General features: G+C 38.6%; 1 protein-coding gene and 1 pseudogene across 2 annotated transcripts in view; both read left to right on the top strand.

Annotated features, from left to right (window-relative positions):
• Window positions 1-14,552, top strand: part of FAM172A (family with sequence similarity 172 member A) — a 410,616-nt gene that overhangs the window by 380,776 nt on the left and 15,288 nt on the right. The window lies entirely within an intron of this gene.
• LOC114512476 lies at window positions 12,855-13,916 on the top strand (annotated as a pseudogene).

Here is a 14,552-nt window from a genome sequence, read left to right as displayed (position 1 = left end):
TTTCTTCTTACTTCCAGTCAATTCTTCTTGCCTTCCCCACCTCACTCTTGCAACTTTTGTTCAAATTTCTGTCTCCATAGTTTTGGGTTTTTTGTTTGTTTCTTTTATCTTTTTTTTTGTCTGTTATTAAACTTCACATAAATGGCATATAGAGCTTGTACTCTTCTGTTTTTCTTCTTTCACCTAACATAATGTTTTCGAGATTTATCAAGCTGTTACATGTATCACTAGTTTATCCTTTTTAATTACGAAGTAATATTTATTTTATGAATATATCACAATTTGTTAACCCATTTTCCTGTTGATGGACATCTGGGTTGTATCCAATTATTTATTGACTATTATGAGTAAAGCTTTTACTTTCAAGATCTTTTATCTTTAGAGGTTAATGGTCTTATTATGATGTCCCTAGTTTTGTTTTCTTTGCATCTGTCCTATTCAATGTTTGCTGAGCATCTTTGGTTTATAATTCAGGTATTTTTGCTGCCATATTCTATTTTTCCTCTTCATTTGAGACTTTGATTACACATAAATTAGGTAGCTTATATTGTCTCACAAATCACAGGTCAGTCAGGTTTTGTTCATTTTTTTCCCCCTTTTTTCTCTCTGCTCTTTAGCTCAGATACTCTGGTTGATCAGTCTAAAGTTTACTGAAGTTTTCTTCTGCCTTCTCATTCTGCTCTTAAGTCTATGCAGAGCATTTTCCTTCTAAATATTATACTTTACAGTTTTAGTATCTCAACCTGGTTTTGTTTTGTTTTTTCTTAAGATTTCAATTTGTCGGTTAAAATATTCTATCTTTCACTCATTATAGCTATCACTTTAAGTCCTTGAACATATTTACTCATATAGTAGTTGCTTTAAAGTCTTTGTTTGCTAATTCCAACATCTGGGTCATCTTTGACTCTATTTCTGTTGTTTTCTCTCCATCCCCCTTCACTGTGGATTTCCTTGTGCCTTTACATGCCTGGTAAGTTTTTATTATATGTTGGACATTGTAGCAATGAGTCCCTAGGTTCTGTCATATTCTTCCAAGAAGTCTCAGTCTTCTGGTGGACATTGGACTTATTGGCAGATAACCTTAAATTTGTTCAGACTTAGTTTTACACCTTTATATGGTAACTTTTCCCTTAGTTTTAGAGTTAGCCCTTAGACCAAAAACATCATTTTTACTCCTAGAGAATGAACTTTCTGGGTGTCAGTGGAAAGCTCAAGGTGTTTGTTTATCTAGCCTCTCTAATTTGACCAGATGCAGACTCTACCTTGTCTCTCCTATTTAAGCAGCAGCTTAAAATCTCTGCTCAGCTTCTGCAGCTTCCCAGCTCTAGCCATCTACCAGCTCCTAAGAGTCTTCTCTATGCAAACATAGTTTAGAAATCATCTAAGAGACTGAGGGGAAATTACACAGGTTTGGAACTTTTTCTCTCTATGTTTAGCTCTTTTTTTCCCTTAGGAATTTCTCTTCATAGTTTCCATCAGTTTTGGCATCTCTAAACTCCATCTTTTGACACTTCAGACCATTAATAGCAGCCTCTTGCTTGAGTTCTAGCCATCCTGAACATGCAGAAAGGAAAATTCTCTCAGGTGAAGAGCCACCCAGTGAAGATCCATCCTTTGAAAGGTTTAGTATCCCCTGGTTACTGCCTATTTTGGTTTCTCTCCCTTACCATCAAATAGCTGTGTTATATTTTGTTGAGAGTTTATCATTGTTACCGGTGAAAGCATCCGCTGATTATCAGAGCAACAGCCTTCAATATGGTATTTTTTAAATGCATTATTGAAATATGGTTAACTTTTCTATACATTAAAGCAATGTATTTTTGTAAACAAAAACAAGCGTGTTTATGTACTTTTATGTATTTTATATATTTTCAGAATGCAAGATACAAAACAGTACCTTAAGACAGATATTTTTTTAAGTTGTTATTTTTGAATGGTAGGATTATTTGTTTTGCCATTTTTTCTCTTTATTTATCTGTTTTCTACTTTTTTCTACAATAAATGTAGCCTGAAAAACAAAGATATTTCTTTGCTCTCTTGAGCAGACAGTTTATTCATGATCACTCTTTATAATAAGATGTGCCTGTCCTTCTTTGATACATTTCATATAATGATTTCACCAGGTTAACTGCCTAAAATCCTGGTAGATATCTGTATGGTACACAATACTCTGCTTTTTTTTCTTGCCTTTACGAGTAGAGAAATTGGGACAAATTAAAGTTAAATGCCATATCCAAGATTTTAAGCATATTAAGTTCCTTGGTTCAGCTGTGTAAACTATTTCTAAGCCATCAACAACAACATTAATTCTACAGTTAATTCTACATTTTCTAATGGGTGTGGAAGAAAATTATCATGGTTAAAGACAAGCCTGAAAGATTTTAGAAAACTCCCTTTTACTCACTGATTTTAATCTCCTCTTTATCAAATCATTTACTAGGACCTCTAGCAAACAGAAAATTTGACTGATTTTAATTTTACTTCAAATAACCCTCCAAGGGCTAACAGCAAAGCGGCAGTGAGACACATGCTGAGATAGTCAGGTACTGATATTATCATTCCAAAGTTTCAAATTGAAACCAAATAAAATGAGCTTCTAGAAGATACCAAATAAAACTATCATGTAAACATCTATACAAATGGATGACTACAAAAAGAAATAATAATTAAATCTTAATAGTTTTCAGTACATGATTCTGGAGTGGATTCTCTAGAGAGTAAAAATGTAAGTATAACTGGCAAAACTGGCACACAAATGTAGAGTAAAAAGTACCTCTCAATGTAAAACCTTCTGAATGTGATAACTACAGTGTGGTTGCATAAGAGAATTTCCTTGTTTTTAGGAAATACATACGAAAGAACATATTTACAACTTTTTCCCAAATAGTTCAGAATAAAATAATATGTTCGTATATACATGTTTATGTATATACATGAAGTTGAAAGAGTGGAAGATAGAACAAATGTTTTTAAGAAGTGACAAACCTGGGGAAAAGAAACTCAGGAGTTAACTGTATTATTCTTGTAACTTTTTGGTAACTTTTTTTTTCTTTAGTAAATTTTATTTTTTAATTTAATACTTTTGGGTTCCTTTTTAAGAACATATTTAAGTCACTTTTTTCCATAAAACTTGAGCCATTATATTCTGAAATAAAGTGTGAAGTATTATCATTTATAATATAAGTATGCTTTGTCTTGTATATGTAAAATAGAAGTTTAAAATTCAAGAAAAAAATCATTACCAAAATTCCAAAAACTGTTTTCTAGTAATTATTATAGATATTACATTTTAGTGTCTTAGGGTAGCATGATCCCAGATTTTTAACATTTTCTCTGTTTCATCTTTAAAGATAAGAAACAAGATTTTTACACTTCACTATACTTCACTGAGGCCCATGCTGCCCCTTACCCTTTGGCTGACCTTTCATGTCAGAAAGAGATGTGAGTTATATAAAAGTGAAAATGTTACTTTCCGTGTTGAAATCTACAGCAAGCTTATTGTGCTGTATTGAAGAAAATTGTTCTTTTTAAAAATACTGATTTCTGTGGAATGGTTACACAGAAACCTCCTGTTTAGGAAATGACCTATTGATTGGCTATCTCAAGTTAGGAGCATTGACCTTGAGGCCCTTTTCTCCATTGGTTTGCATTCATGGCTTATGAAAGATTGCTATCTGTAGTCAGCTAAAAGCAAATGCTCATCTTCTGTACTCAAGATACATTGAAGGTGATGTTTTAGCAAAAAAAAAGAATAATACAGATAGAAAAAACAATACACAGATATCTTAGCACTGTTGTACTAACCTATGCCATTAATAGTAACATTCTGTATTGCATTAAGTTTTTCCATATCATATCACTGTGGACTGAGTCATCAGTTCTTTTTGGTGACATGGCTAACTATACTAACACTATACATGTTTAGTGTCCACCTTTAAAAACATAATCAGGAAAACTGAATCTGCCCTGGCTGGTGTGGCTCAGTGGATAGAGTGCTGACCTGAGAACTGATAGGTCGCTGGTTCAATTCCCAGTCTGGGCACATGCCTGGTCCCCAGTTGGGGGCGTGCAAGAGGCAACCAATCCATGTATCTCTCACACATTGATGTTTCTGTCCCTCTCTTTCTCCCTTCCTTTCCCTCTCTAAAATTAAATAGATAAAATCTTTTTTAAAAAAAAAACAGAATCTTACAACAGATTTTCACCTGGCTTTAAAAGATGAAATTAATAAATGAATGGAGAAGAAAGGAATACCTACAGAAATTAAATAGAACAAATGCAGTAAATGTTTGTGTACTTTTTTGGCTTTTGTATACTATTGGCCTATCAGTGAGAAAAATTCCAGTTGAAACTGTTCTTTTGTTGGGCCATCCATATGTTTCAATCCTGTTCCTCTTTGGTCAACAGAAAGTAATTGTGAACTTTCCTTAACCCTTTAAAGGATTCAGTCTATAGTTGTTTTTATATATATATTTATATATATATATAAAATATACATATTTATCCTTATTAAGTGAAGTGAATCATTTGCTATTTAAACCCAACTTTGATATAATTAAGCTAACCAGCTCAGGAAAAGAATATGAAAATGAAAAAATTCTTAACTGCAACAAAGTATCTTCTAAAAGTCCACATCGGTACACTGAAGATAGCTATCATTTTTCCACTTACTGTACCAACACAAGTTGATGGAGTATATGTCATTACTTTAAGAAAGAAATAAGCAGCCAGCTGCTTTAAACTGAAACCATCAACAGGCTTATATTCTCATAGCCCTCTACTGTAAAGTTTCAGAGGCTGGCAGTTGGACTCAGCTACTTCAACAAATATTTATCAGGAGTCTCTGTGGTTGGGCACTACCCTAGCACAGTAGGAATAAAGGGTGAACAAAACAAAGTCCCTGCAGTCATGGATCCTATATTCTTATTTACTAACACCGCAGTTAGAAAATTTCATAACTTCACCAGACCTGTTTCCTCATCGGCAAAGTAAAGATAATACTACCTACTTTGTAAAATTATTCTCAGGTTTTAATGAATTAGTGTATTGAGGTGCTTAGTGCCATGCCAGGAACAAAGTAAATACTCAAATAATTTTAATTTTTATTTCTTAGTAGTGATAATAATTACTAGGACTATATATTACAGTCATATTACAACTTTAAATCTACTTGCTTAAAATGGAATTTTACAAATTCTCTACATTCTATGGGCTATTTATTGATAATGATTTGTGGCTGGAATATCATACCTAGGCTGAAAGTTTTACAGGCATGCCATCCAAGTTGAGACTTCTGTGATCTATTTATCCACGTATTGGAGTAAAGTCAACACTATTATTTTTAAAATCTTGGCCCTTCCTCCTCCCAGGCACTCCCTCAACACCCCCACACACACCTTTTTGTAGAGAATGGCCATCTATTTGGGCACATATCCTGTTAGCCTTCATAATTTGAGTGGATATTAAAGCATATTGATGACCCCAAAATCGCAAAAATAATCTGCCACCCAAGTTCTTGCCTGAGAATATAACTTCAGACTTTCTGTTGCTCAGTTCTTATTGGGCAAAAATAAAAATAATGTAATTACCTTAAAAAATATAATTGTCTAAAGGAGATACAGTCCATCCATTCCTTTAGATGTGCTTAATTTTATCTCTTGAGTAAGCCAAACTACCACAGACTATTAGGTCACCTGAAAGATATTATCTTTATGTCCTCTGAGTTACTTCTCCCAAGTTGCTCTTTAGTGTTGTATCATAAGTTTGCAGCTGTTCTCCACAGCTGCTTTGCTTTTAACACCTAGATGCAGTGACTTATAGTCAATTGTATTACCCTCTCTGTATTGGTCAATAGAAAGCTCAGCCAAATTATCAGCCATCATCTGGCAGTTGTACAGGTCTTTGTATTATTAATCTTCGTGTGTTACTCTTACCTTATCCCTGCCTTTATCCTATTTTTCTATTCCTTTTACTCTTTACTCTTTTTTCCTTTATTTTTTAAAATATTTATTTATTTTTAGAGAGAGGGGAAGCGGGGGAGAGAGGGAGAGAAACCTCAATGTGTGGTTGCCTCCCAAGTGCCCCCCATTGGGGACCTGGCCTGCAACCCAGGCATGTTGCCTTGACTGAGAATTGAACTAGCAACCCTTTGGTTTGCAGACTGGCACTCAATCCACTGAGCTACACCAGCCAGGATTCCATTTTCTTTTAGTCTACTATAATATATATGGAAGTCATTTCAAATGCTTGTTTTATTCTTCTTTATTCTATTATAGTTGTCCCAGTTTTACCCCCTTTGCCCTCCTCCTTCCAGTGCCACCACATCTCTCCCAAACCCACAGTCAATTCTCACCCTGTTGTCCATGTCCGTGGGTCATCATACATGTTCTTTGACTACTCCCTTCCACTTCTTCCCACCATTCCCCCACATTTCCTCTGGCAGCCATCAATCCGGTCCTTATATGCATGTCTCTAGTTCTGTTTTGCTCATTAGTTTATTTTGTTCATTGGATTTCTCTTATAAATGAGATCATATGGTATTTGTCTTTCACCACCTGGCTTATTTCACTTAGCATAATATTTTTAATATATTTTATTGATTATGCTATTACAGTTGTCCCATTTCCCCTTTACTCCCCTCCCCCCAGCACACCCCCTCCCACCCACATTCCCCCCCTTTAGTTCATGTCCATGTGTCATAAGTTCTTTAACTTCTACATTTCCCATACTACTCTTACCCTCCCCCTGTCTATTTTCTACCTACCATCTATGCTACTTATTCTCTGTACCTTTTCCCCCTGTCTCCTCCTCCCACTCCCCTGTTGCTAACCCTCCATGTGATCTCCATTCCTGTTCCTGTTCTAGTTGATTGCTTAGTTTGTTTTTGTGTTTGTTTTAGGTGTGGTTGTTAATAATTGTGAGTTTGCTGTCCTTTTACTATACATGTTTTTTATCTTCTTTTTCTTAGATAAGTCCCTTTAACATTTCATAAAATAAGGGCTTGGTGATGATGAACTCTTTTAACTTGACCTTATCTGAGAAGCACTTTTTCTGCCCGTCCATTCTAAATGAGAGATTGGCTGGATAGAGCAATCTTGGATGTAGGTCCTTGCCTTTCATGACTTGGAATACTTCTTTCCAGCCCCTTCTTGCCTGCAATATCTCTTTTAAGAAATCAGCTGACAGTCTGATGGGAACTCCTTTGTAGGTTACTGTCCCCTTATCTCTTGCTGCTTCTAGGATTCTCTCCTTCATTTTCACCTTGGCTTATGTAATGATGATGTGCCTTGGTGTGTTTCTACTTGGGTCCAACTTCTTTGGGGCTCTCTGTGCTTCCTGGATTTCTTTGAAGTCTATTCCCTTTGCCAGATTAGGGAAGTTCTCCTTTATTATTTGTTCAAATAAGTTTTCCACTTGTTGCTCTTCCTCTTCTCCTTCTGGTACCCCTATAATTCGGATGTTGGAATGTTTCAAGATATCTTGGAGGTTCCTAAGCCTCTCCTCATTTTTTTGAATACTTATATCTCCATTCTTTTCTGTTTGGTTGTTTCTTTCTTCCTTCTGGTCCACTCCATTGATTTGAGACCCAGTTTTTGTTCCATCACTATTGGTTCCCTGTGCATTTTTCTTCATTTCACTTAGTGTATCCTTCATTTTTTCATCTAATTTGCGACCAAAATCAACTAATTCTGTGAGCATCCTGATCACCAGTGCTTTGAACTGTGCATCTGATAGGTTGGCTGTCTCTTGGCTTTGATTTATTCTTCTGTTTGAGCCAATTTTTGGGAAGGTCTGACTGCACCTGTTATGTATGAGGGGTGGAGCCTTAGGTGTTCACCAGGGTGGGGCAACCCAGTCACTGGGTTGTGACACTGTATGTGGGGATGGGGTCTGAGATTAAACAATGGCATTTGCTCCACTCTCTGTCAGATTTCAGTCCCTTCTGCTGCTTCCCACAAGCAAATTGGGACCTTCTGGTGCTGGTTCCTGGGTGGGTGGGCTTGTGTACATTCTAGGACCCTGTGGGTCTCTCCAACAAAATCTCCTGTGGGGCTGTATCTCCCAGCACCTCAACCCCCACATGTGTTTTCTTTTTTTTTTTTTTTTTTTTTTTTTTTTTTTTTAAAGATTTTATTTATTTATTTTTTTAGGGAGGGTGAGAGAGAGAGAGAGAGAGAGAGAGAGAGAGAGAGAGAGAGAGAGAGAGAGAGAAACATCAATGTGCGGTTGCTGGGGGTTATGGCCTGCAACCCAGGAATGTACCCTGGCTGGGAATCGAACCTGGGACACTTTGGTTCCCAGCCCGCGCTCAATCCACTGAGCTACGCCAGCCAGGGCTCACATGTGTTTTCAATCAGTGCTTTTAGGCTTTATTTCCCAGCACTGGGGCCCTGGGCTGCACAGCCTGTCTCACCACCCATTTTCACCTAGTTTATCTGTGCCCAAAGGTGTGACTGCGGACAGCCAGCTGCCTTGCACCCCTCAGTGGGTCTGCTCATTGCTTCCCTGTGCCCAGAGTTTGCCACTGGGGTCTGCTAGCCACCACTTTTTCCTGCCGTGACCCCTCTCTGCCAGCAGCTGATTCTACCCCTCTTACCAGTCTGGATGAATTATTGTCAGGACTTCCATACAGTTCAATTTTCTGTCTGTTCTGGTTATTTTTTGTTGTCCTTAATTTTGGTTGTGCTAGGAGGCAAAGTGTGTCCACCTATGCCTCCATCTTGGCCGGAAGTCTCTCACTTAGCCTAATATTATCCAGTTCCATCCATGCTGTGCCAAAGGGTAGGAATTCCTTCTTCTTTGTTTGTGCTGCACAGTATTCCATCATATAAGTGTACCACAGTTTTTTTTAATCCATTCATCTACTGATGAGCATTTGGGCTGTTTCCAGCACTTGGCTGTTGTATATAGCACTGCTGTGAACACAGGAGCATGTAAGTTCTTTCGAAATGATGTTTTGGGATTCTTAGTGTTTATTCCCAGCAGTGGAATCACTGTCAACTGCTTCTTTCAATAAAGGATTTGAATAAATAATGATTATGCAAACAAGCAAAAGTAACACTAATACTATATTTTTACTATGATATTAAAATATTTGGTATTAAATAGTTGTAGAAGTGTAAGGTTTTAGACTCCCTTTTTCACAATTTGTAAATTTTTTTCTAGCAAATGGGTATTCTAATAAATTTAGTTTTTTCTAACGTCACAGCTTCTTTTAGGAAAGTTTTCCATTGTCCATGTTTCTACTGATGGATATAAATTTTTGGATCAAAAGCATGGAAATCTGACCAACTGAAGAGAGATTAATCCTCCACCTTAGCTAACCTTATAAGTTGCTTCTCAGGCCTTTCCCATCAGTATGATTTTTTTTGTTTATTTATTTATTTTTAGAGAGAGGGAAGGGAGCGAGAAAGAGTGGGTGAGAAACATCAATGTGAGAAAGAAACATCAATTGGTTGCCTACTGTGGGTGCCCCAACCAAGGACCAGTCCCATACCCAGGCATGTGCCCTAACTGGGAATCAAACCAGCAACCTCTTGTTTTACAGGCTGATGCCCAACTGAGCCACACTGGTCAGTGGAGTATGATTTTAAATTTTTTAAATTTTCTCTATGAAATAAAGTAATAGATACCGTCCACCTAGAGTGATAACCAAATGATATATTTGAGATTCTTTGGGAAATAATTCCCATCCATTGCTATGTTAACAATATCCAAGTAATTCTGATCCTGATTTTAAAACACCTGGGGTAGGGAGACTTCCAGTTAAGATAGCGCCATAGGCAGACATGACTTGCCTTCACACAACCACATCAAAATTACAACATATGGAACAAACGTCATTCGGAACCAGCAGAAATCAAGTTGAATGGAAGTCTGACAACTGCAGAATCAAAGAAGCCACATCCATTCAGACTGGTAGGAGGGGCACAGATGCAGAACAGGCTGGTCCCTCACACATGTGTAGTGGATAAAAATTTGGGAGGGATATCTCAGGTGTGAGGAGTCCCAGACCCACACCAGGACCCCCAGCCCAGGGCTCCAGCACCAGGAAGATAAGTCCCCACAAATTATAGCTGCAAAAACAAGCAGGAATGAAGTCAGTGAAAGGAACTTCTGGAGTCCCAGTTTCTCTCAGGAAACCCACACATGGACTCACCTACTCAGATTCACTCTGTCTGATCTCCAAACCAGGGTAGCAGCTTAAAAGGCGCCAGTGGCATACGAGGAGAGACTGAAGTGTCTGGCATCAGGGTGAGCAGAGGCCATTCTCCCTTTGCTGAGCCCTACCACCACAGAGCCGGCAAGTTAGAGTGATATCCAAGACTTTGTCAACCTGGCTAACACTCTTTGACCTGCCTTGGAGATTCCCAGAGACTCCATCCCACCTTACTTACTGGCCCACCCAAGCGCTTTTTCCATATGAAGGACTAGTCATGGCTCATGGTTCACAACTTTCTAAACCCTATCAAGCAACAGCGGGCCTCAGTGAGGCCCAGGCCCAGCACTAGCAGCAGCCAGCCTAGATTTCATAGCTTGGCTTCTGGTAATCGACAAGCCCAGCACAGTAGCAGCTATCTCAGATTGCTTTATAGCTGAGGCAAGGTGACACCTGAAAAAACACAGGTGGGGGGCTCACCTTGGCCTGTACCACCTGAGACACCCCAGGGCCAGCCTATCCAATGGACAGCTACAGACCACATTAGAGCACCACCACCCTGTTTCTGCATAGCTGACCCTCCTTGGAGAATGGAGGTTCATGGTAAGTGGTCACAGCCAATCCTTGCAGCTGACTGAACTGGGTAAATCCCTCCCATTGATCTGCAAACAGCAGTCAAGGCTCAACTACAAGAGGAGGGTATACTTCAAGTCCCCAGCTTGGGTGATAGGGGAGGCTGTGCCACTGGACCCTACAGGACATCTACTACATTAGGTCATGCTATGAAGACACGGACTCAAAGCAGCTCTACCTAATACATAGAAACAAACATAAGGAGGCTGCCGGAACAAGGAGACAAAGAAAAATGGCCCAAATGAAAGAACAGATCAAAACTCTAGAAAAAGAGCTAAAAAATGGAGATAAGCAATCTATCAGATTCAGAATTCAAAACACTGGTTAGGATTCTCCAGGAACTTAGTGAGGACCTCAACAGCATAAAAAGACCCAGTCAGAAACAAAGGATACACTAATTGAAATAAAGAACAATTTACAGGGAAACAGAAGTAGAATGGATGAAGCCAAGAATCATATCAATGATTTGGAACATAAGGAAGAAAAAAAACAACCAATCAGAACAACAAGAAGAAAAACGAATCCAAAAAGTGATAGTATAAGCAGCCTCTGAGAAAATTTCAAGAGGTCCAACTTTCACATTGTAGGGGTGCCAGAACAGGAAGAGAAAGAGCAAGGGATTGGAAATCTATTTGAAAAAATAATGAAATAAAAAAATAATGAAATCTTTGTCACCTCCCTAATTTGGTGAAGGAAATAGACATGCAAGTCCAGGAAGCACAGAGTTGCAATTATGATGGATGCAAAAAGCTCACTCCAAGAAACATCATTATTAAAATGACAAAGTTTAAAGATAAAGAGAGAATCTTAAAAGCAGCAAGAGGAAAATGTTAGTTAGCTACAGGGGAGTTCCCATAAGGCTATCAGCTGCTTTCTCAAAAAAGAAACTGTGTGGGCTGGAAGGAATTGGCAAGAAATATTCAAAGTCATGAAAAGCAGGGACCTCCACCCAGCAAAGCTATCATTTAGATTTGAAGACCAAATAAAGAGCTTCCCAGACAAGAAAAGAACTAAAGAAGTTCATCATGACCAAACCATTATTGTATGAAATATTAAAGGGACTTATTTAAGAAAAAGAAGATCAAAACTATGAACAATAAAATGGCAAAAATACAATTCTGTCAACAATTGAATCTAAAAAACAAACTAAGCAAACAAGAACAGAGACAGAATCCTGGATACAGAGAGCATTTTGATGGTTGCCAGATGGGAGGGAGGTATAAAGGGATGGGTGAAGAGGTAAGATGATTAAGTACAACTAGGTAGTTACAGAATAGACATGGGGATATAAAGTACAGTGTAGGAAATGGAGTAGCCAAAGAACTTATACTCATGACACCTGGACATGAACAATGGTGGAGGGATTGTCTGAGGAAATAGAGGGTTCTGGGTGGAAAAGGGGCAAAAGGGGAAAAATCAGGACAACTATAATAGCATAATCAATAAAATATAATTTGAAATATATAGATCCTATTTGGAAAGAAATTTTAAAAAAACACTTGGGGGAGAAAAGGATCTTTTTGGCCCCATAATTAAATTTAAAATGTTACTTCTAGTCAGTATACAAAACAAAAAAGTGTGAATATGTACTTGCCAAATTTTGTAACACATGTTAAATATACTTTACATTCATTACAATATCTCAAACTCCAGGATTGTAAATATTTTACAAATCCAGAAATAAATTTAATTCCAGAGGAGAAAATTTCATTCCTTGACAATAATGGAAGATTTCATCCTGTGGGTCTTCTGGATGATTCAGAAAAACCCTTATGGAAAGCTTGGTTAGAGATTTGAAATGTCTTTTGGGAGTGAAGTTCAGTAAGGATGCAGTAAGGATAATTGATTATAAATTTTTTTTATAATTCTTTAGCCATACCTGGTTCTGCCCGGTTTTTATCATGAACCAGTCCTTAGTGGAAGTTATTGTTAATTTAAGTGCTCATGAGCTTTCTTTGTCCTGATACTCTTGAAATATTATCTGGTATTAAAGAACAAACTGAGGCGTGCTCTGCTCCTCCTGTTTGACAGACAGCCTCATCTTCCTGCGCGGAGCCAGCCTCAATCCTGAGACACGATGGTGAAGATCTGAGTGAACGGGTTTGGACATATTGGGCACCTGGTCACCAGGGCTGCCTTTTACTCTAGCAAAGTGGATGTTGTCTCCACCAATGACCCTTTCATTAACTTCAACTACATGATCTCCGTGTTCCAGTATGACTCTACTCATGGCAAGTTCAAAAGCACAGTCCAGGCTGAGAACAGGAAACTTGTCTTCAATGGAAAGCTCATCACCATCTTCCAGGAGTGAGATCCCACCAACATTAAACAGGGTGATGCTGGTGCTGAATATGTTGTGGAGTCCACTGGTGTCTTCACCACCATGGAAGCTGGAGCTCACTTGAAGGGTGGAGCCAGGAGGGTCATCACCTCTGTCCCTTCTGCGGATGCCCCCATGTTTGTGATGGGTGTGAACCATGATAAGTATGACAACTCCATGAAGACTGTCAGCAATGCCTCCTGTACCACCAACTGCTTAGCACCCCTGGCCAAGGTCATCCGAAGGACTCATCACCACAGTCCATGCCATCACTGCCACCCAGAATACCATGGATAGGCCCTCTGGCAAGCTGTGTCATGATGACCAAGGGGCTGCCCAGAACACCATCCCTGCCTCCGCTGGTGCTGCCAAGGTTGTGGGCAAGGTCATCCCTGAGCTGAATGGGAATCTCATTGGCATAGCCTTCCATGTCTCTACCCCCAGTGTGTCAGTTGTGGATCTGACCTGCCACCTGGAGAAAGCTGCCAAATATGATGACATCAAGAAAGTAGTGAAGCAGGCATCAGAGGGCCCCCTCAAGGGCATCCTGGACTATACCAAAGACCAGGTTGTCTCCTGAAACTTTAACAGTGACACCCACTTATCCACCTTTGATACCAGGGCTGGTGTTGCCCTCAATGACCACTTTGTCAAGCTCATTTCCCCGTATGACAATGAATTTGGCTACAGCAACAGGGTGGTAGACCTTGTGGTTCACATGGCCTCAAAGGAGTAAGAACCCCCTGGACCACCAGCCCCAGCAACAAGAAGAGAGACCCTCAGCTGCTGGGGAGTCCTTGCCCCGTCAATCCCCTAGCACACCAAGACTCTCCCAACCTCCAATTTCCATCCTAGACCCCCTGAAGAAGGAAGGAGCTTAGGGAGCCCTGCCTTGTTGTGCACCATCAATAAAGTTCACTGGACCCTCCCCCCCCAGCCCCCCGAAAAAGAACAAACTGACAGTTACAAGGGAGGAGTGAGAGAGGGCTAATAGGGGAAGTGCCATCAAGGAACATCAGGTGACAAGGAGCCTTTTTGACCAGTAGTCAGCAACTAAATGATAGTACCTGACAGAGGTAGGTCTTTTTTAAGTATATCATCCAAAAAATCACCAGAGTAGAAAATGTAATTTTATGTTAGTTTTATATTATTCATAATAATTTATTTTATGTGATATTTCACTCATTTCATTAATTAATAATATGAATACATTTGAGGCTATTTTGTTTATAGTTTAAATTTTTTAACTTATGCCTGAAAGAAATAAAAGTTACCAAAATTAGAAAAAACAAAACTGAAATTGTACATATATGATATAATTTTTTATATAGAAAATTCAAAACCTATAGATAAAAGTTTTAGGATGAGAAGGGTAATTTAGCAGTGTTACTAAATACAAAATCATTATACAAAAATCAGCTGTATTTCTACATACCAACA

The sequence above is a fragment of the Phyllostomus discolor genome, chromosome 3 (assembly GCF_004126475.2).
Source record: "Phyllostomus discolor isolate MPI-MPIP mPhyDis1 chromosome 3, mPhyDis1.pri.v3, whole genome shotgun sequence".
NCBI lineage: Eukaryota > Metazoa > Chordata > Mammalia > Chiroptera > Phyllostomidae > Phyllostomus > Phyllostomus discolor.
Note: the sequence above shows the minus strand (reverse complement) of the source record. Positions and strands in the feature narration are given on the sequence as shown.